Source organism: Typopeltis vanoorti, chromosome 14, assembly GCF_054136105.1.
Source record: "Typopeltis vanoorti isolate ZY-2024b chromosome 14, IOZ_Tvanoo_1.0, whole genome shotgun sequence".
NCBI lineage: Eukaryota > Metazoa > Arthropoda > Arachnida > Uropygi > Thelyphonidae > Typopeltis > Typopeltis vanoorti.
In genome coordinates, this window is record NC_143562.1 from 59,649,639 (window position 1) to 59,673,944 (window position 24,306).

The 24,306-nt window shown below is 36.1% G+C and overlaps 1 protein-coding gene across 1 annotated transcript in view; it reads left to right on the forward strand.

The window, feature by feature from the left end:
- LOC150099521 (small COPII coat GTPase SAR1B-like) overlaps positions 1-24,306 on the forward strand; it is a 124,878-nt gene that overhangs the window by 77,221 nt on the left and 23,351 nt on the right. The window lies entirely within an intron of this gene.

Here is a 24,306-nt window from a genome sequence, read left to right on the forward strand (position 1 = left end):
GAAAAAGAAAACCAGGACATCCTCTTAAATGATTCAACGATGACTTCTAAGGCCAGAACAGGCCATACTAGGCCTAAATCCTTGATACGCATGATGATAATTTGTTTTATATGGTACTCTTTTAGGAATGATAAAAAAAATGAATGCAAAGTAAATGTGTAATAAATACTTGTACCTACATTATTTATTGCAATAGTGGTTTGAACAGTTTTAATTTTTTTCCTTATCGGCATAAATTCTACAATAACAAGCAAAATGACTCTCCAGACCTCAGCAATAAAACATAAAGAAAAAACACTGCAAATATAATACATGATGGTACAAATTAAGTGGATATTGAATCCAACATTATTTCATATCCAAATATAGAAACTACAAGAGTTTCGTGCCGAATAAAAGTTTTGGTGGATGCCAGCATAAGCAACTTAATGGGCAACTCGTAGTAAAGGTGGGGTAAGCTCCAGATCACTTTCCTTAGTATTTTCCATAATGTAAAGCACATCTCCTAGAGGACATGTATGATAAATAAACCTTTGGCTCTCTATTTCAGTAATACATGATGGTTTATTTATTTGCAGTTACAATCTAGAAATTATTGAACAAAGAATATTAAAAAAAAAAAAAAAAAAAAACTAAACCATACTATACTGACATCGGAGGTTCACGGTATCTCTCAGATACAATTTACTGTCAAATATCACAAACCTTTACATAACATGTGTTAAACCAAACTGACAGCAAAAAACGGTGCGGAATATCACTCGTAGCATATGAATACACAGCTACTCATGACCTCCAAGCTATACACTGAATTGTGTAAGAATATTTAGATTAAACATTTTGCACGTATCTGTCATATCAGCTGTGAGCTCTGCAGGGTTAAAGGCGCGTTAAACAAAACTGTTGTCGCGGTATATCAAGGGATTACTGCAATTAATTTTGCCGCGTTAAACAAAACTGCGTTAAGCAAGGGATACCTGTAATATTGAAGGTGGATAGAAAATCGATAAGAAAGATGAAACTTCTTAGCGATAAATTAGATGAAAACCTATAGATTGTACATTTTTTGAAAAAATATATGAAGAAAGGTTATTCCCAAGGATATGAGTAGAAGGAATGAAGAGTAGTTTTTGCTTCTATGGGCTGGTGATCGTGCAATATACACCCTCTCCTGTTCAAGTCGGCCCTGCCTTCTCGTGGTGTGGCCTATTTCTACTGAAGGGACTCTGATGACATTGAGTACAAGTAACTCTCATTATATTATTATACATGATACCTCCAGGGAGTCCAAGGACTCATTGCAGGAGGGCACTTAGAGACTGCATTCCTTGATATAATGTCCCATTTACACTGCGTAACTGTAGTGTTTTGAAGAGCTTTCCTCTTGGCACCTTGTCATATGCCTTTTCCAGATCTATGAAAGTTAAATACAAATCTTTGTTATACTCACAAGATTTCTTAGCTATTTGCATTGAAGTGAAAACCTTATCCTGACAGCCTCTTTTTGGCCTGAATCCAGCTTGTTCTTCACTAAACTTCCCTTCTACAATGTTTTTTTTAGCTTTTTCTCAGTTATCATCATCATCCCGAACCATTGGCACACTGCTTGTTGGTGTGCAATGCCTCCTTCACTATCTTTTTCCACCTTTCTTTGTCCAGTGCATAGTGTCGCAGTTTCTGTAACCCCATTTCACACCAGTCCTTTATGTCATCTATCCATCCTCTGGTCTACCTTTTCTGTTTACACCATTCATAATATCAAACATGAATGTCTTTATCTTCCGATTCTCGCTCATTTTGCCGATGTGTCTAAATAATTGCAGCTTCTCTTGTATAATCTGCATTAAATTCTCCTTTGGTTATATCTTCTGATAGAGCTCTTCATTTGTGATTTTCTGTGCCCATCCTATTCTTAGAATCTTCCTGTAACAAGTTCTTTCAAATACCAAAATTCTTTTTCTTGATTCTTTATTTATTACCCACATTTCAGATCTATACAGTATACTGCTAAATATGCATGTTTCTAGTACTCTTAATTTCATTTACAGGCTGATCGCTTTACTTTTTCGGATGTTATCCATGGCCTTCAGATTTGTTCTTCCTTCCTTTACATTCCTGATCTTTATTTCTTTTTTACAGTCCAAGTCATATGTCATTTTACTTCCCAAATATGTTAATTGTTCTACATTTTCTATATAAATTCCATCTACTTATATCTTTAGTTTCATGTTCTTCTCACCAAATACCATTATCTTTGTTTTTCCAAGTTCATAACAAGTCCAAATCTCTTCCCTTCCTCATTTAACAGTTTCAGTGTTTTTTTGTAGTTCTCTTTCATCTTCTTCAATAATAACAATGTCATCTGTGAATCTCAAATTGTTAATTCTCATCCTGTGTACTGATATGAATTTCCCCTGTCTAGTATCTCTGCTTGTTCTAAACCATTTTCTCAAATTCTCACCTATTCTAACTGCTGCCATTGCATTCTTGGAAACATTTTTTAATATGGCTATTAGATTTCTGTCAATTCCATAGGATTCTAGCACTGCTAATGTCACTTTCTGATCAATGCTGTCAAATGCCTTTCAAAAATTTCTAAAGCAAGTATATATGTTTTTGTTTTTTCTCCTAGCTTTCTCTGCTATTAACTGCATTGTCAAAATCTGTTGAATTAGTTCTGTCTTTCCTAAATCCTGCTTTGCTCATCTGCAAGGTATGCTTCCATTTGTGTTCTCAATCTTTCTGTCAATATCACTACCACCACCTTACCAGTTTTCTCAATTATACTCTTGCATAAATCTTACCAGGAACAGTCAGTAGGGAAATATCTCTGTAATTCTTACATTCTGTTTTCATTCCCTTTTTATAGATGGATACTTATGGGAGCTCTACTCCAATCATCTGAAATTCAAACCAGGCCTTCTGAATCATGCAGTGTAGTCGTAAAACTTTTATATCTCCATATTTGAGCATCTCTGATCATGTATCATTTACTCCAATTTCCTTTCCACATGTCATGTTTTTGATGTCTTTTTCTACTTCAAGTATGGATATGAATTCCTGACTGTGTTCCTGCTGATTGTTTTCTATGACTATGCTTATACTGCTTGTTTCATTGAGCAATCTTTTAAAGTAGTTACTCCAGACATCTAGAATATCTTTATCTTCAGTTTTCATGTCACCATTATCATCGTGGATTTCTTTTACAGTACTCTTTTCTCTGTTTCTAAGCTTTTTTTTTTCAATAGCTTCTGGAATATTTTGCCACCTTCCAGATGTTTTTAATTTAATGTATTCTTACCAAAATCTTCCCATGACTTTTGTTTAGCTAGTTTTACACAGTGCTTTGCTTTCTTACATTTTCTCTGTATTCTCTAAGAGCACCAGCCATCTTACTTGTCAGGAACTTTCATTATGCTTTCTTCTTTTCCTTGATTGCCTCTAACTTCCTGAGTTCACCATAGAGTTCTGATTTTTCTATCCTTACACAACCCTACCACATTTCTCTTGCTGAATCAATCAATGCTTTCTTCAGAGTTTGCCACTAAATGTCCAATAAACTCTTTTATTTTTTCTTGAATGATGTTTAGTTAAAATGGAACAGATGGGGGGGTTGGATTGGAGATTGACTGTCTGATACCAGGTTGTGTATGAGGGAGTGATATTCCAGAAGAGGAAAGTCACTAGTGGGTTGCCCCAGGGATATTTTTTGGGGCCATTGTTGTTTAGTTTGTATGTAAGTGACATTGGAAAGGACTTAAATAGTGACATATGGTTATTTGCAGATGATGCAAAGTTGGGGAGGGTTATGAGAAGTAGAGCAGATGTTGTAGCTTTGCAAGAGGACCCAAATAGCCTGTCTGTCTGTTTAATGTTGTAAAGTGTAAGGTTTCAAAATTTGTTAAATAAAGATGGAATTTAGAGTATAAGATTGGTGGGGATATTTTAGAGGAAGTGGAGGAGATGAAAGATTTGGGGGTTGTGATGGATAGGGACTTGAAATTTCGTGTACGTTTTGCTAAAATTTTGAGGACAACACAGCAGATTATGGGAATGATGTGGAGAACGATGTGTAGAAGTAAGGATGTTTTGATTCCATTGTGCAAGACTTTGATCAGGTCGCATATGGATTATTGTGCACAGATTTGGTGGCCAGGTTTTCAAAAGGATGATGAGATGTTGGAGAGGGTCCAGAGATTCTGGAATGTGGAATATGAAGACAAATGGAGATTACACAAATTACAGAGCATAGTGGATAGAAGGAAGAGGGTGGGGGGGATAGGATCGCAACGTATAAGGAGTAATTACCAGATTAGCTTGGATGAGATTTTTCATAGAATATCTTAAAACAGGGGAAGAACAAGAGCCCACCTCTGGAAGCTGTATAAGGTGGATGTGAGCAAGAGGGTGAGGAGTAGATTTTTTGCATGGAGAGTGATATGTGATCAGAATACATTGCCTGAGCATATGGTGAGTACAGGGACAGTGAATGTATTTAAGTCGAGGTATGATGAGCTGTGCATGTGATAGTGGGTCCTCCCACGATGAGTCTCTTGAATCCATGGAGGTCTGTTGATGATGATGATAATGTTTGTATGTTTTCACCTACAGTTCACCTCCAAAAGCTGCTCAACTTTGATTAGTTTTAAAACTTTTTTACATACTCTTCTTTTCAATATGAAATTCAATTTTATCCTCCTCAAATCTTATAGTAACCACTTTATGTTTCAAATCATCTGTATACACTTTTGTATTGAACTAGTGGGTAAACATCATTATCAACAATAACTTAATCAATAAGACTTCTTATTTATTGCATCTTCTCTCCATGTAAATTTGTGCCCATTTTAATGTTGTAACATGGTGTGCCAACATGAATAGCCCATATCCTGAACAGAAATCCAGCAGGTACTTACCATTATTGTTATCTTTTTTGTTTTCTCAGAATATTCCCAAAACATTTCCTACTCTGCTATTTAGATCTCTGACAAGGATCAATTTTTCCTTTTTCATTGTGTCAAATGCCTTGAAAAATTCCTCCATTTCTTTCTTAGTAGAACCTTCTTTGGTAATCAGTAAGTCTCATTGTTCAGTTCCTCATTCTGATATTTCCCACATCACTCTACTTGACATTGCCTTCCATTCAAGATTATCCTCATATTTAAAGTTGAATGCTATAGCTACTCCTTTTCCCTGATTGTTATTGCCTGAATATTGCACCTATTTTTGTCTTCTTTGTTTCAGTCACACCTATTGTCGATTAGGTACTTATTCAGTTCTTCTGCTAGGTTTTTTTTTTTTTTTTTTTTTTTTTTCATTTCATTGATAGTACCAGTCTTAAACATTGCCGATGTTGAGTTGGGATTTGTTCCAGTAGCTGACAGAAAGGGAGGAGGGAGCTTGTTTAATGGGGCAATGTCCCATTTGGCATGAAATTCTTTCATGTGATACTGTCTTTTTTTTTTTTCATTATTTTTTAAGCCAATAGGAATACAGTTTGGTTGGATAAATCCCACAAATTGCCAGCCAATTCTCGTTTATTCAGTGTAGTCAATGCATTTCTCCTCATTCTTTAAAAGTCTACTTGTTTTCTACTATATGTCTATTTTCTACATGTTTCTTGGAATTGTCAATTAAAGACAGCGCAATATGCAGTACTTTAATTCAAAGTTTAAAAGTTATGAAATGTGTGGGTAACTGCTCATTTTGTATCTGAATAATTCTTTATCTATAAACTAAAAATATTTTTTGATTCAGAAGTTTTTTAAAGTTTTGTTTTTAATGGTATAGTCTGCACATTTAGTTCATTATGAATATTTTAGAGAAAAATATTTGGAGAAAATGATATCCTTGAAGTATGGAGTAATTACTTCGAAAAATTGCTAAATGAAACAAGCAGCGATAGCACAGTGGTAAAAATACACTCAACAGGCATACAGTCAGGAATACATATCCATGCTTGAAATGTGGAAAGGCAGCAGGAGTAGATGATATTCGACCAGAAATGCTGAAGTATGGTGGTATAAAAGTCTTACAGTGGCTGCACTGCATAGTTCAGAAGGCCTGGACAGAGGGACCAATTCCTGATGATTAGAGTAGAGCTCTGATAGTACCCATGTATAAAAAGGGAAATAAAACTAAATGTGAGAATTACAGCGGTATTTCCCTACTATGTGTTCCTGGCAAGATTTATGCCAGTATACTTGAGAAATGGTTAAGAAGAATTGTGGAAGAAAAGCTTGGTGAAGAACCAGCTGGATTCAGGCCGAATAGAGACTGTCAGGATCAAATATTCACTTTACGACAAATTGTTGAGAAAGCATCGGAATATAACAAAGATCTGTATTTCAGTTTTGTCGATCTGGAAAAGGCATATGACAAGGTGCCAAGAGAGAAGCTATTCAATATGCTACAGTTATATGGTGTCAATGGGGCATTATATTAAACAATACCTAATCTTTATTTAAGTTGTAAGTCAGTAATTAGAATTGAAGGAGGTACAGGAAGATGGTTTAATGTTAAATCTGGTGTCAGACAAGGATGTACATTATCCCCTCTGTTATTCGTTATCTATATGGATCACATTATGAAGGAAAGTGGTATTAAACATATCAAAATTGGAGATGTTAATGTTAGCTCTTTGCTTTATGCAGATGATATTATACTTCTAAATAAATCTGCTACAAGTCTGCAAGATTCCCTGACTGAATTAAATAACTGTTGTAATAGATATGGTATGAAGGTCAGCATTAAAAAGACAATGAAAATAGGTAGAATTGTTGAAAATGTCAACTGTGTTGTGAATGGAAAACCTGTGGAACAAGTAAAACATTTCAACTATTTAGGCACGATTTTTAGTGAAGATGGTAAATTAAATATGGAAATAGACAACAGAATCAACAAAGCTGGTATGGTAGGAAGTCAATTGAACAAATTCATATGGAATAAGAGAGAAATTAGTCGGAAAACTCAATTAGCTGTATACAAGACAGCATTCAAACCAGTTTTAACTTATGGATCTGAGAGCTGGGCCTGAAGTAAAACACTTGACCAAAGACTAGAGACCGCAGATATAAGAGTCCTGAGAAAGATTACAGGCATGAACAGATGGCTTTGATGGCAATATCATATTAAAAACGAGGATATTAGGAAAGAACTTGACATTGTCAGCATCCAGAAATGCATTAATAGAGCTAATCTCAGGTGGAATGGTCACTTGAACAGAATGGGCGAGGAACGATTAGCAAAACAAGTGTTCTCTGCCAGGTTGGCAGGAAAAACGACCCAGAGGAAGACCAAGATATAGGTGGATTGATACGGTACAATGTGCCTTAGACGATAGAAATACAAGATCTGATAATGATAATATTGGAGTCTTGACAAGTAACAGACTGATTTGGAAAAAAATTGTAGATAGGAAGTTAGTAATGATGTAAATTTTTCATGTAGTATTATCATATCCTGTACATCCCTTGGGGGTACATGTCTGGAATTTGATGAATATTTTAGGTAAGTGACATGAATTTGCATTTTCATGTTTTATCATTTCATACATTTATAATTCTTGGTTATATTTCCTATTATTGCTTACATTTGTACTTTTTCATGTCTTCAGTGTACATTTTCACACTATACTTGTGTTTTCTGTCATTTCCTTTATATATGAGTCCTGCCATTATTAGATTGTTCTGTGCTCAGTGCATGATTTCTCACCATTTCCTTTATCTAATGATTGCCATTGTTGTAAAATTCAGTTCGCTATTCTGAAATGGCATTGAGCTTTTACTGTATGTAATAGTGAGATTATAATAACATTGGTCTATGGGGCTTAAGTCATAACCTTCCCATAGTTTTAGTGCATTTACTGGAGATATTTTCAACCCTGACATTAAAAAATGAACTTCATATACGAGAGTGGTCTGAAAAGTTTTCAACCTAACAATAAAAAAACGAATTTATAATTTCAAAATTATTTTTATTTTTCAACGTAATTTCCCTTAAGACTAATACATTTTTTCCAGCGATGCTCCAGCACCATCATCCCTTCTTTGTAGTGGTTTTCAGTAAGATCTGCAAAATTACCCCTCTACAGCTGCAATCACCTCTTCATTCGAAGAAAAACGCTGACCATTGAGGAAGAGTTTTAGTTTTGGGAAGAGATAGAAGTCAGAGGGAGCCAAATCTGGGGAAGAGGATGGATATTCCAACAATTCATAGTGCAGATCCCTTAATTTTCCCATTGTCAAAACACCTTTTTGGACAGGTGCATTGTCCTGATGAAAGATTATTTTTTTCTTCTGCAAGCCAGGTCTTTTCTCACAAATGTTTTCATCTAGTCTGGTTAAAAGATTGGAATAATGTTCCCCAGTTATTGTTTTACCTTTTTCAAGATAATTAATAAACAAAATGTCTTTATCACCCCCAAAACACCGATGCTATGATCTTTCCTGCTGATGGAACTGACTTTGTCTTCTTTGGCACTGAACAACCAGCTTCTGTCCACTGTGTGGATTCTGATGTATAATGGTGAATCGAAGTCTTATCTATAGTAATAAATCGATGCACAAAATCAGTTTTATTCTTGTTAAAACTCTCCAAGCGTGGTTCAGAGATTTTCATGTGACTGCGTTTTTGATCTGCTGTGAGCAAGTGCAGCACCCATCTTGCGCAAAGCTTTTTCATTTGCAATTCTTCATGCAAAATATATCCTACATGTTCTTTTGAAATGCCTATAGTCTCAGCAATTTCACGCAGTTTGACTCGCCGGTCATCCAATATCATATCGCGCACTTGATCGATGATTTCTGGTGTTACAATTTTTGGACATCCTTCACGTGGATCATCTTCAAGGCTGGTATAGCCACATTTAAACTTGGCAGCCCATTTCTTAATTGTCGAAAACGAAGGAGAAGAGTGCGCATAAACTTTCATGAACTTCAAATGAATTTCTTTTGCTATTAAATCTTCTTTTACGAAGAACTTTATAACTGCACGACATTCAGTTTTATCCATTTCAAGTGATACAGATAGCACTTTTGCTTCAGACAGCTGTATAAAACAAATGACTTGATAGAATGACTTGCAATTTCACATGGATGCTTATGACAGATGTACCAACTTAAAAAAAAAAAAACATTCCAATAGTGTTGCCATCTGTGGGTGAGACCGAGAACTTTTCAGACTATCCTTGTATTTGTTCGCTCTCCTCTTTATGTGTTCTCTGTTAGAGCCTTGTTCAACCAAGTATGATCAACTCTTGTTGTAATTTTATAACTGTGTTTGTGTGTAATCTGACGTAAAACTTCAGTTAAATTTCCTTGTTTTGTGTTAGATATGTTCAGTGAATTGCTGCAATCCAACATTATCATAACTTATGATGCACCCCATTTATGCACTTGAATCCTTCTGTGAATGATTGTACTCTGGATATCCATTAAAAACACTGGATGAGCAAAATCTAATCTGTAGTGCTTTATTGTCCTACTATTATAATTCCCAAACTTAAATTACATATCAACCAAAATATACTCAAATCTTTGCATTCTTAACTGTTTTTAGGGCCTGCATATTCACTTCATATTTATCTAGTATTACTGTGTTGCTAAATCATGCATACCTGCAATTCTTGACATAAATCCCACTTCCATGTCTACTCATCTGTTAAGGTCATCCTGTAAATAACTGAGGAAATTTTACTGTTTAAACTTGAATTATTTATGAATATGAGAAACAACAAAGTCACCTTTGAGTGACTTTGTTGTCAATATTTTTGATTGCACACCCAGGCTATTAACCTGAGTACAATGCAGTATTTATGTGTCAGAAAGTGTCCTTTTCATGAAGCATTGGTATATTGTGTTTAATTTTGGGAATCGTGTGAAGCCAGGAAACAATTAGGAGAGTCTTTAATAGGAATAAATGCAAAAATATAATATCGGTGATATTCCTGTTTCGTGTCTAGTACACTGGAACCAATGGATTGCCAATGTACCGAATGGCAATCAAATCTCTGTACCTGATAATTCTGATTATGAAGAGAGGGATGGTTTGAAAATAAAATCTTATTAATTTTTCTGAAATATCCATTAAGGAGAAATAAATCAGAAAAGCCTTAGTTCTATCTAAAGCTGGTCTTCATTTTATAAAATAGAAACTTCTTGAGGTTGTGGATTCCTAACTTTTGAGAAGGATGATAAAGGGATGAAGATGCTTCATCTTTAACACGTTCGCTGCCAAGCTCCTCTGGCATAGTTTGTTACTGCACGCCAAGCACTTTCACTTCTACAAGGTTAGTACGAGTTATCTCTAAGCTGGCTTATCAGACAAAATTTTATTTCATACGCCAACTATGAGTAACCTCGTATCATCCCCCACACACACATACACACATTTATGTCTTGCATGTGCTGATGACTGTAACTTGAGTTCAGAGTAAGTGACATTCAGCATCCAGTACAGTAAGGTTTATTGCATCTAGTCTTACAATTATTTAAAATTATCTAAATAAAAACCTTCAATTATGCCATGGCCAGTAAAAGAAAGCTTACTGATGAAAAATTTGAAGCTTATGCTAATATGATTGATGATGAATGGAATGAATTATTTGGTTCTGATTTCGAAGATGATTATAATCCTACAGACGACTCTAGCGATGACGATATATCATAAATATATGTATATGTTGAAAAACATTAATAAATACACAGTTTGCGCAACAATACCTCTTATAATATACTCTTACTGAAATTATTTTCCTTCTACCAAGCCTCGAGACGTGCTCTCCACTTTATTCACAAGCCAAGGGTCCAAATTAACGTGCTTATACTACTGGTTAACTCATGCTTGGCATAGGAGGTCGGTTATCGACATACAAGTATATTCGTAGTTGGCTTGTGAGGCTCATATACCAACTATGAGTATACTCATAATTGGCAGCGAATGTGTTAATGTGATGTTTGTGTTCATCTTTTCTAATCGGAATGGTGCATCCTGTTTCTCCTATGTAAGGTAAGTTACAGGTACATTGAATTTTGTAAACCCCCTGGGTAGGTAGGGCATGGAAGAGGATCTTTGGAAGAGCTAAGTAAATTTCTTAATTTTGCAGAGGGTTTGGAGGTATTTAATGTGGCCACATTAAATACCTCCACTATGGTAAAACAGGCCTGTCAGACCATGCATTCCAAACATGTTACAGAATTGACTGGAAAGGCACCAAGTCCCTACACCTCACCAAAACCTGGTTTGAAAGAAAATTCAAGCCTGTGAAATGCTGTAACATCATCCAAACTGAACAAAGAAAGAGGATTAATTATTCCAAGAATTTGGAGGACCCATCTTCAACTCATAAAGCATCCAGAACAACCCCAAACAGAAGAAAATCTTAATACGAGAGGACTTTAGAAATTGTTTAATGTATTTTTTTTTTGTTTAGTCCATTTAATGTAGCCAGAGGTCAGGCTACATTCATCTTAATGAACATTTAGATTCATCTTACTTTTGTTTAGTGTAGTGTCTTATAGCTTGTATCCTGTACATATGTATGTTTTCCTGATGATGACCTCAGTACAGAGGTTGAAACATCTAAGATTACTTTCTTAATGATAAGTAAAGTAATTATTCTAATGTGTGTTGTGTAAAGTAATTATTCTAAGGTAAATGATTAATGAACATTTAGATTCATCTTACTTTTGTTTAGTGTAGTGTCTTATAGCTTGTATCCTGTACATATGCATGTTTTCCTGATGATAACCTCAATACAGAGGTCGAAACATCGAATTTCTTAATGATAAGTAAAGTAATTATTCTAATGTGTGTTGTCTCCATATATTCTTTACTATGAAAGATTGGAAATATTTTTGTAGATATCAGTATAGATGCTGGTATTACTGCTATTTACATGAAGTAATGTACCATTTTTCCAGCCTTCAGAACAATGACCTTTCAATTAACCAACTTTTGCTTGTCAGTTGACTTCTGGTAGAGCACTGTGAAGTTTCTTTTATGATGAAATGAATGTTTTTCTTATGGCAACGTTTCTCAACCTTTCTAAGCAAGGACCAGTAAAATGTCTAAAACAATTCTACGGACCACTAAGTTATGTAATTTTTTTTTAAAAAAACATATGTGGAGATTACCAACATTTGGGAAAAACTGCCATTTATAACATAATAAATCTAAAAGCATGCTTTGAATACATATAAAAACATAATTAAATTGGAAGTAAATGATTAAAAGTGTATCATCATTGAACAAAGATTTAATTTTTATTAAACAAATAAATAATATGATATAATTATGTTACTGCTTACTTTTAATGAGATGGTTGAGCTTCTCGGCCCTTGCAGAGTTTCTGGATATCTGGCCCAATATTGGTCAACTTCAAACAAAGGTCAACACACACTGAGACGATTTCTGTATTTGTTTTTATTTGAAGGAGCGATGAAAATCCTTTCTCACAAAGATAGGTTGTAGAACACTGCATGACGATTTTCAATGCTGCTTTGGGAAATTCACTTCTCACTGAAGACGAGATCCAGAATAGAGCCAAACCAAGATTACGGAATTGCATTTTAAGCCCACTGTCACTTGAAATCTCAATTAACTGTTCTTTTTTTGATAATGAAAGGTCATTCTCATGACTGTAATCCTGAATCCACAGAAATTTCTTATAAAAGTTATTCGGAAAATATTTTTCAAAATTCTCTTTCAGAGTTTTGAGGTGGTTACAAACCCTTTCCAGAAACTCAGAATCAACAAAAATATCATTTTCCACTAAAAAGGATTCCAATGTTGGAAAAGATGCAGATTGTCTGTCTTTTACATAACTAATCCATAACACCAGTTTTGTTCTCAAATGCCTTTATTTTGTCGTAGGCATCAATAGCAGTTAAAGAATTTCCATGAAGGGAGAGATTTAGTTCATTTAATTTTGAAAAAATGTCTGAAAAATAAGATAGTGTTGATAACCATGCTCCGTCAACAAGGAGTGATGCAAAATCAGAATTATGCTTATTTACAAACAAAACTTCATTATTAAAACACTTAAGGAATAGAACAACGTAGTTAAGGATATAAATTAAATTAAACTTTAATAAATATTTTCCGATATTTCGGCAGCGTCACGTTGCCATTTTCTAAAGGAACTTACAAAAAAAGTTACGTGCACGTAGGCACTACAACACAGAAACTGGGAATGAAGAGATGAAGCTATTGTTCTCCTAACAGTCCTGATGGTGCCCTCTAGCGGGCTAAGTAGGTGTTCTTGGCCGTTGGACTGAAGGTCTGCAGATGTAGGCCTCCCAAATTTGGGGCAGTCGCATACAGTCAAATTTGTTGAGGTTTGGAGAATTTCTTCGGGCTGAGGCTGATTCCATAAAGAGTCTTTCAAATTTGTATTTGCTACGGTGTATCACTGTAGCTTTCTTCCACCGTATTCTGTGGCGTGTATCCAGAGCATGGTCTGCAAGCCCAGAATGACTGTATTTGTGAAAACGGATGTAGTCCTTGTGTTCCGAAATTCTGATATTCGCTGTCCTGCCTGTTTGGCCAAAGTAAGACAGTTTACAACTGCAAGGGACCTGGTAAACACCAGGTAGGTCTAGGGGAAGTGGTTGGTCTTTAGTGGAGCAGAGGTTTGTAACAGGAGGTCAGGTCATGTTTTTTTAAGATTTTGGTAATCTTTTCCGAGGTGCCTCGGATGTAGGGAATGGTGATGGATTTAGAGTAATCCTTGTTGTGGGGGGGGGGAGGGGATCTGTGGTTTGTAGGTTCTAATATTTTTTGGATTATTTTGGGGGGGTAGCCATTGGCTGAGAAAGTGTTGAGGATGTGATTTAGTTCAGTGTTTAGGGCCAAGTCGTTTGAACAGATTAGTTTAACCCTGTTGTATAGTGTTTTCACTACTCCATATTGTTGTGAGGGGGGGGGGGATTGTTGGTGAATGTATCTGCCTGCATGGGTGGGTTTTCTGTAAACTGAGAAAACCAAGGATCCATTAGGCTGGCAGGTGACTAGTGTGTCTAGGAAAGGGAGGCTGTTGTTTTCTTCTTTTTCCAGAGTGAATTTGATTCTGGGGTGTTGGTTGTTTAAGTGTGTTAAGAAGGAGAGGAGTGTTTCAGAGCCATGTGGTCAAATAGCATTTGATTAGCAATAGCAATTAATTTACCAAATAGCCATTAATTTAATTTATATCCTTAACTACTTTGTTTTATTCCTTAAGTGTTTTAATAATGCATAACCAACGTATAAGCCTGTCTATGAGAATCAACATCATCCACAGAGATACAATCGCACGGAAGGCCTGCCAATACGATAAATTGAAATTGAAGCTGTCTAGACAATTAAATCGTCTAGCATTCCTGAAACGCTGCCGGGATAATAAAGTAATCCCGAACTGTGTAAAATTTAAGCACCGGTTTGTGTCACAAAAAGCTCTCCGAATATATAACCGCGCTAGCTACACAAACAAATCACTGCCATGCGGTCGCTCTTAGCGGACATTAACGAAGCTATTCGTGCCGTCGAAGATGAGCTTTCGCGCACTTTGAACCACGAACTTTGGTCGATTTTACATGACGTCTCATGTACCGCTGCCAAAAAAGAATTTAAAAAAATACGAGGCCGACAGATGAAAAAGTTCGAAAAATTAAAAAAGAACTCTACCGTCTTTCCAAAACCTGCTACCAACACGGTAATCAACCTTTCTTCAGTCACCCTGAAGCCTGAAGCACGCAGCGCGCTATCATGTGGACACAACTTCGCCATTGCTGCCAATAAAATACCTAGTGAGGATATTATGATCCAGATCGAGTACGGAATCCACCACCTTCCACATCAAGTCGCCAACACTGTAAGACTGGATGTAGCCTGTGTCCTTTCCAAAGCAAGACCACCAAAAACCAACATATCAAACAAGGAATATAAAGCTCTACAGGAAATGAAGAATAATAAAGAATTAGTTATCACCAAAGCGGATAAGGGAAATGCAACTGTAGTACTTAACCAAAAGGACTACACAGGTAAGCTGAATGCTCTTCTATTAGATCGGGCCACTTACCTCCCTATCAATTACAATCTCACCAACTCTCAAATTAGAAAACTTCACAGGCTCCTTAAGAGAGTCACTTCTTGGCCTGTAGAAGTTACCAACAGATTGAAGCTGTTTAACTCTATACCCCCCCCCCCCCCCCGTATTTACGGACTCCCAAAAATACACAAAGAAAATGTGCCATTACATCCCATAGTGGATGGCATTGATTCCCCCACATACAAATTAGCTAAACATTTGGCCAAAGAGCTCACACACTATACTGGCAACACACCATCACACATAACAAACTCAGCCCATTTCAAAGCCAGCATAGAAAACCTTACACTCCAACATACTGACATAATGGTCAGCTTTGATGTGTCCTCTTTATTTACAAATGTCCCACTCAAGGAAACTTTAGAGCTAATCCAAGCTAAATTTTCTCCCGATATCTCAGCCTTATTTCAGTTCACAATGAACTCAGGATATTTCGCTTGGCAGGGAAAATTCTACAAACAAATAGAGGGGACAGCCATGGGTTTGCCACTCTCCCCACCCTTGGCCAACTTCTTTATGGAGACCTTTGAAGAAAAAGCCTTAGCCTCTGCCCGCAAAAACCAACCATATGGCTTCACTACGTTGATGATGTGTTCGCTATTTGGCCACATGGCTCTGAAACACTTCTCTCCTTCTTAACACACTCAAACAACCAACACCCCAGAATCAAATTCACTCTGGAAAAAGAGGAAAACAACAGCCTCCCTTTCCTAGACACACTAGTCACCCGCCAGCCTAATGGATCCTTGGTTTTCTCAGTTTACAAAAAACCCACCCATACAGGCAGATACATTCACTAACAATTCCCCCCCCCCTCACAACAGTATGGAGTAGTGAAAACGCTATACAACAGGGCTAAACTAATCTGTTCAAACGACTTGGCCCTAAACACTGAACTAAATCACATCCTCAACACTTTCTCAGCCAATGGCTACCCCCCCCCCCCCAAAAAAAAATAATCCAAAAAATATTAGAACCTACAAACCACAGATCCCCCCCCCCCCACAACAAGGATTACTCTAAATCCATCACCATTCCCTACATCCGAGGCACCTCGGAAAAGATTACCAAAATCTTAAAAAAACATGACCTGACCTCCTGTTACAAACCTTACAGAAAATTGGCATCCCTTATCTGCTCCACTAAAGACCAACCACTTCCCCTAGACCTACCTGGTGTTTACCAGGTCCCTTGCAGTTGTAAACTGTCTTACTTTGGCCAAACAGGCAGGACAGCGAATATCAGAATTTCGGAACACAAGGACTACATCCGTTTTCACAAATACAGTCATTCTGGGCTTGCGGACCATGCTCTGGATACACGCCACAGAATACGGTGGAAGAAAGCTACAGTGATACACCGTAGCAAATACAAATTTGAAAGACTCTTTATGGAATCAGCCTCAGCCCTAAGAAATTCTCCAAACCTCAACAAATTTGGCTGTATGCGACTGCCCCAAATTTGGGAGGCCTACATCTGCAGACCTTCAGTCCAACGGCCAAGAACACCTACTTAGCCCACTAGAGGGCACCATCAGGACTGTTAGGAGAACAATAGCTTCATCTCTTCATTCCCAGTTTCTGTGTTGTAGTGCCTACGTGCACGTAACTTTTTTGAAGTTCCTTTAGAAAATGGCAACGTGACGCTGCCGAAATATCGGAAAATATTTATTAAAGTTTAATTTAATTTATATCCTTAACTACGTTGTTCTATTCCTTAAGTGTTTTAATAATGCATAACCAACGTATAAGCCTGTCCTACTAGAATAAACAAAACTTCGTGCCTTAATTGTAATAACTTTGTGAGTACTTTGTCCCTGGAAAGCCAACGAATTTCAGAATGAAGCAAAAGTTGTATATATTCACTGCCTGTTTCATTGCAGAGCACTGAAAATAACCTGTTATTACTTAACAGTCAAGAGAGCTGTAAATCTAGTAACAGGTTACTAGATTCAGCATTGTATAGCACAGTTTAAATTCTGGTGGCATTCCTTTGGAGGCTAACGCTTCCCTATGTATGAAACAATGTACCCCCAATTCATATCCAGAACTATTTCCTTGATCTTAGAAACAACCCCACTATGCCTGACTGTAAGGGTGCAAGCTCCATCAGAACAGAAGCCCACACATTTTTCCCCACTGGATCCCTTTGTGTATTATCTAATTATTGATAGTGTGAAATATTTCTTCTCCAGTTGTTTGGGATGGCAAAGTTCTACAAAACAGAATATTGTCATGAATGTTGTTATCATGCATATATCTTACATAGCATATTAACTCTGCATCATTTGTAACATCAGTAGTCTCGTCTATTTGTAACATGTAATAAGGGCTCTTAACTCTTTCGATTAACTGAGATTCTGCGTGTGACTGACAGTGTCATTTGAAAGAGGAATCAAATCAACATCTTTTGTAACTTGTTGCCACATCTTTTATAGCTGGAAGTAGTAAATTTTCCCCAATAGAACGAGGTTTTCCTTTTACACTATGCACAAACTTAAGAGATAGGATGCATCCAGTACATTGCTATTAATCGAACCCATGGCTGAAACTATGTTCCCTAAGTGTCACTGAAAAATTTCAATTTGCTTATTTTTCACATCACAATGTTTAGTTTCTAAATGTCGTCAGAGTTTCGCAGGTTTCATGCACTCGTTCGACAACACTCCATAACACAAAACACATTGAGGTTTCTGTTCACTTTCATTTCACCACACTAAGTAAATGATTTCCAAATATGAACTGTTATATTTCCTACTATATTTTTTCTTTGAACTTCTTGTTTCTTCTACTTTAATAGTATCAGATTTACTCGCCATTATACCATGTGTATCACAAATAGGGTTAGCATCACTTGTTTCGTTTGCTTTTCTTTTCAAAAGTCCTAGTTCTAAGCCACTTTTCCATTATTAAAAAAACATTTCTGAAAAATACATAAATAATGGGATTAACTCAGAACACACTTTGTCCAAGTATCACTTAGCACTTCTAAAGATATGCTGAGCCTTGGCTGAAAGAGGAAAAAACCTTCAATAATAAAAATCATTAAACAACAAGCAATTGGTTGAAATGTGGATAACACATGTTTAACTTCAAATTTGACAAAACAGCAAGGGAAGGCAGAAGCAATAAAACCATATTATTGTTCACTTCACTCCTCTTTTATTACTCGTCATTCTGCCGCTACAATAATTTGTAGCGGCAGACTGGCAAGTAATGAAAGAGCGGCAGAATGTTCATGCAATGAACATTCTGCCGCAATTTTTTAAAAAAATTTTTTTATTTAAGTATCTATTTTATTTCAGTAATTTTTACTTACTTTGTCAATTTTAATTTTTGTTTTGGATAATTAAAAATATATATATATTTATTTAATTAATTTAAGTCTGCCTGCAGACTTCCTGTCCCCATCGTCACGGACTACAGGTTGAGAAACACTGCCTTATGGTATTCAATCATCTCATTATTGCTGAAAGACTGACCAGGTTTATGTCCTATGCAAGTGCTGTTACTGATATTACACTTAAGTATTAATTGAATTCAAAGAAAACTTAATTATTGTTATTATAGCTGAAGTCACTTATTAGTCCAAATGTAATAAAAAAAATTTTAATAAATCAAATATTACTTACAGTCAGTGCTTTTTTTCTGGCGGTACTCAGTACTGGCACCTATTTTCTTAAGTTTTTAAAAATTTGCTATTTATTGACAGCAAAATGTATTATAAATATTCCGGTAGATGGTACTTTGTTCACAAATTGAATTTTCAGTTTTGATTACTCATAAGTTGGTATCCTGCTTTCCTGTTTCATAGGTTGGTATGCAACCGGAAACGTTGGTATGTCACTTCCAATTGCTTCTAATATCAGTTTATCAGTTCTATATTCACTCTGCAACAGACAGGTGCTCACGTGAGTTTTGAATTAATCTAAGTTAAATCAGTGCAATCATTGTTCAAAATGAGTAAAATAAGTAGTTACTTTATGCCAGTGAGTAAAAAAAAGGAAGACTGAAGAAATTGTTGAATCTACTTGTGATCCTGTAAAACAGAAAACTAGCATCAAAAATGCACTCGGTGAAGAGATCACGAAACCAAGACCGAAGATCCACGCGGGTCAATAATGGTTGGCCCAAATGTTGGACACTTTTGCAGAAAAATGACTTCTGCGAGAGAAACGAGTGGCTGTATGTCAAGAATAAAATGTTGGGCTGCAAAGTGGGTCGTGATGTCGAAAATCTTGCCGTCAATAAACATGTGGGAACATAAATTTCAGCGAAGTGGCCAAATGGTAAATCAGTCATTTTGGAGAATATCGCAAACAACAGTTGATGTCATTAAGAAAAAAAGATTTACGATCATAAGGAGAGTGCAGCACACAAAGTATGCCAAAAAACGAAACATTGGAGAAAGTTTTCTTAAATACTTTGTCTCATAATAAAGACGTAACAGCAAAAGTGTTTCGAACTGCTTACAAAGTTGTGAGGAGAAATCAATCATTTAACAACTTTGAAGACAAAATAAATTTACAGAAACGTAATGGCCTATACATGGGATATATATTCTTCATTCTGCAAATGCTTGCATTAACATTGTGAGTCATATAGCAAATGAAATGAGAAAAACATTAATAGGCAATATATAGTGAACTGTGAGTAACACAACATTGATTGTTATTGTGCGTGTAGTTCTTCCTGAACTTTTGGCTCCTGTGAGTCTTTTTCTAGATTTGATTGAATTATCAGATGTAACTGCTAGAGGAATTCCGAACTCTTTAATTAGCCATCTTGAGTGTTTAGGATTATCTGAAGATTACTTAAAGGAGCATTTATTGTCTGTAACTTGTGATGGTGCAGCCGTGTTGTTTGGTGTGCGTAATGGTGTAAGGAGGCTAATGCAAGAGAAGTTTCCTAGTGTTATTTTCTGGCATTGTGCTAGCTATTGCCTTGAATTGTCTGTTAGTGACACAGTGAAGAATGTGGCAGGAGTGAATCGCTTTAAGAGTTTCATGGACAAACTTTATGTGACTTATCATGCTTCACCTAAGAATGCTAGGGAACTACAGGAATGTGCAGCGACTCTAGAACTTCAACTTCTTAAAATTGGCAGAATTTTAAGCACTTGCTGATTTGCATCTAGCTTTTGCACTGTTTCTGCAGTGTGGCAAGACATCGAAGCCCTTGTCCATCACTTTCTGGAGGCAAAAGAAGACAGCAGAAGAAGCAAAACAGGTCGCTTTCTTTATGAGGGCCTTTTAAGAAAAATAATGCCTTGTGAGTTTGATCTTGATTTGGGCCTTATGTGTGATGCTCTCCAAGAACTTAGCAAACTAAGTCTGGATTTACAGGAGAGAAATATTGACTTGTACAAAGCAGACAGGAAGATAAAGAATACAGTTCAACTTTTTGAAGAAATAATTGAAAATCTGTTTCATACTACAGTATTTCTCTTCAAAGTCAGAAGAACATGAAGTTCAAAGGGATTGAGCTCCACAAAAATGAAAGACACAGTCCTGCAATAAGTTCATCTGCTTTCTATAAAAGTCTGAAGAAGCTGTTGGAAAGCATCTGCTTGAAGGATATGATGCTGATTTGCCTGAATGTGCTAAGATTTTAGATTCCAAGTATTGGCCAGAAAATCCTGGGAAGCATCTGACATTTGGTGAAGCTGAAATTAAAAAGTTAGCATGCAAATTTCTAAGAGAAGCAGTTCGTGGTTTCCTTGAATATCTTCAAGAAAATAACACTTCTTCTCTAAAGATACACTACTTCTCTAAAGCACACTTTGGGCACAATTGCAATATCTTCCAGTGAATGTGAAAGGGATTTCTCTCAGATGAATCTTATAGTAACTTCTAGGTCATCTCTGCTTGTATGGACAACTGCTGCACTGATGTTTAGCAGGATAGTAGGACCTTCTCTCACTCAGTTTCAACCATAGCAAATATGTGGACTCATAGCTGACTCCGAGGTCATCATTCTGCAGTTGATACCTAAAGCAAGAAGCAATCTAGAGACAATGAGGGTATATCAGAGGATATGTTAAAAGTGTGGAAGTTGCTGTAATAACATCTTCATGGTGAGTAGCAGCACCTTTTTTTTTTCCAGAAAAAAAGCACTGCTTACAGTTATCATATACATGACATATGAGGATAATTCATTATATCTGGAATTAAAATACCAACATACTACCAATTTTCACACGCTTTCATTTAAATTGTGCAAACAATTAGAGATAAATGTGTAATGAGTTCAACAAAAAAAAGTTTGACAAACTCATAATGACAGTTATAGTAGGCCAAGTTTTCACATCACATTAATCCATCAAACTACACTTTAAAAAATTACAAATAATCTTTCAGAAGTTTTAAATGAACTAAACAGAGCAGATATTTGCATCAGTTGCCTGTTTTACACTCAAAGGTAAAGTATTAGTTACCATTCATTACTTTAATTGAACAAATTAATAAATTCCTATAAGTAGCCTGAGAATATTAGCATATATCAGTTGACTTTAAGACTGTGTCTGTGCACTTCTTAAATAAAATCTCCAATTCATTCCGTAAATTTAATGAAAATTCTGGATGCAGATGATTCAATACTTGAATTTGCCTCTCTCTCAATGCTACACTTCTCAGTGCTTTAGCTGTTATTTTGCTCATCATTCTCCTAGCTAGTCAGTTAAACACCACATGATGTTTTGTGGATTCATTCCCATCCGGATTCTTTGCCCAGCGCTTGGCTGTCAACATATGCTTTTGTCCAGAAGTAAACATCTTTCAAAAAACTTCTGAAATATTCTCCACACTTTTCTTCAGTATTTTCTTGCTTTATACATCTAAAATTTCTCTGTGCACATGGAAGAAAATTGGTTTTGGAAGTGTTCTGCTCGGATATCAACAATGGTGAACACTAACAGTATATATACTTTACACAATTATTTACATATACATTCACTCTTGGCCACTTTTACATAGTCAGTATTTTACAAAATCAATATGTATTATAATAAAATAATTGTTAATAATTAACTGAATGTGTGTTTTACTTGAATAACTTATTTTGTAATTGCTAAATAAGATTTTTAGCATAGCTTTGTTATTGCATAACCTTTTAAGCTCCAGCTGAGTTGAACTTAAACTCATTATTCTAAGAGCTAGGTTGGAAGTCGAATGTCTCACACCACTGTTATGTCCCTGTAAGGACCATAACAGGGATCTTGTTAGGACCCTTGTTGTTTATTATATTCATTAATAATTTAATGAATATTAAATTATTAATTAATAATTTAATAATAATTAAATTATTAAGATGAAAGAATAAAATTTATCCTTTTGCTGATGAAGTAAAGTTGGTAGAATAAGAAATTGTCCAGAAGACCATTGTTCTTTTCAGGACAATCTTAAAAGATTGGAAAAGTGGTTGGAGAAGTTAGTAATGATAAGTTTATGCTGTTTGCTAAGGAAGTAAAATTTGATGGGTATACACATGAAATTTGATAGATATATGTTGTCATTCTTTGGTCATACATGGGAGGTTGGTTGATTAGTCAATCCATAGTATGTTACTCCATGGATGGGAAGAGATTTGAGCAATAAAGAAGTTGTTCACATTAGATTTCCACATTTTGAAGGCCTGTGTATTTGTATTTCTTGGTCTCCATTGGTTGGTAATGCATTTGAGTTCAGGAACCATATTGGTAAGATGACTGGTAAGGTGGTAGGAAGTTATCTAAGGAAGTGATCATACTTTGTTTTTAGTTGGCAGAATGGGGGTCAAAAATTGCACTTTTAAAAAAAAAAAAAAAAGATTCACTAATTATGTGGAAGAATTGTATTATATTACAGTATTTATTAGGATCAGTTGATTAGTTATAATTTGTTTCATTCGATACAGAGGAACAATAACTTGCTTATCTCTGCTCGTCAAAGTATTCTTCAGCATCCAAGTGATTTGATGAACTGATTTAGCCACTTTTGCAATGTGCCCCTAAACTTCAACTCCCTATCCACCAACACTCCCAAGTCCCTGGCCTCATCAATCTCCTGGAGTACAGTTCCACCAATGTGATATACTGCTGCTAATCTTTTCACCCCAAAATGCATAACCTTACATTTTGCCACATTAAATTGATATCCATTCTCCTTAGCCCAGACTTCCAATCTATCCAAAATCATCCTACAAAATTTTGACATCTTCTGCATTCACTATTGCTCTATCCAACTTTGCATCATCAGTGAACAAATGAAATGTTCCTCTCAGATCCTTCCCTATATCTGAGAATGTCAATGAACAAATTAAACAGCAGTGGTCCAAGAACAGAACCCTGTGGCACACCACTAATCACAGGTCGTCTTTTGGACTCTAGTAAACTACTCTCTGGTATCTCTCCATCAACCAACCTCCTATCCATCTCACCAACCCTATATCCATTACCATCTGCCACAGTTTACTGATTAGAATTCCATGTGATATCCTGTCAAAGACCTTAGCCAGGTCCAGTAGTATCATTGTAAACCCTTTACCCTTATCCAGTTCAGCTGTCACTGTGTTATAAAACCTGAGCAAGTTACTGAGGCATGATACTTGGGAGCATCATATTCCTCCAATTTATACAAGCAACAAACATGTGATTCGTTACATAGCACTATGCATAATAAAGGCATAATAAATAGAAATTAAGTGTGATCTTACATGATATTTGAAAATTATTAATAAAAAAAAAAAAATCAGCTAACGCCTTTTTTTTTTTTTTTTTTTTTTTTTATTCCCGTATACGGGAGTAGGCGAGGCCATTTAGCCCTATCTAACTTTTGGAGACTGAGTGGGCAGTTCAATCTCCACTGGTACCCAATCAGAGAGAGATGGCCCAAGGCTATCACTAATTAAGCGGTACGCAGTGAAGAGAGACGGCTCAAATGTGCCGCCATCTCGTGGTCCCTAACCCTAACACAATATATTTAATGTCTGAAATAATGTGGGTTCTACGGTCGATTTTCTTGAGTTTACAGGACGAAAAACCTGAGTTTCCGGGAGGAAAAACCTGCTCGCCCGTGCCAGAGATCGACTAACTCAGGAACCGGTCGAAAAAAGGCTTAGAAAAATTTCCTCTAGTCGCCAACTAGACTCGAAACCAAGCCTTCCTTCGTGCGGCCAAGCGCGGTGGTGTGCAAACGCCACATCCACTGAGCTACACAGGCCCACTGTGAAATTATTAATTAATGT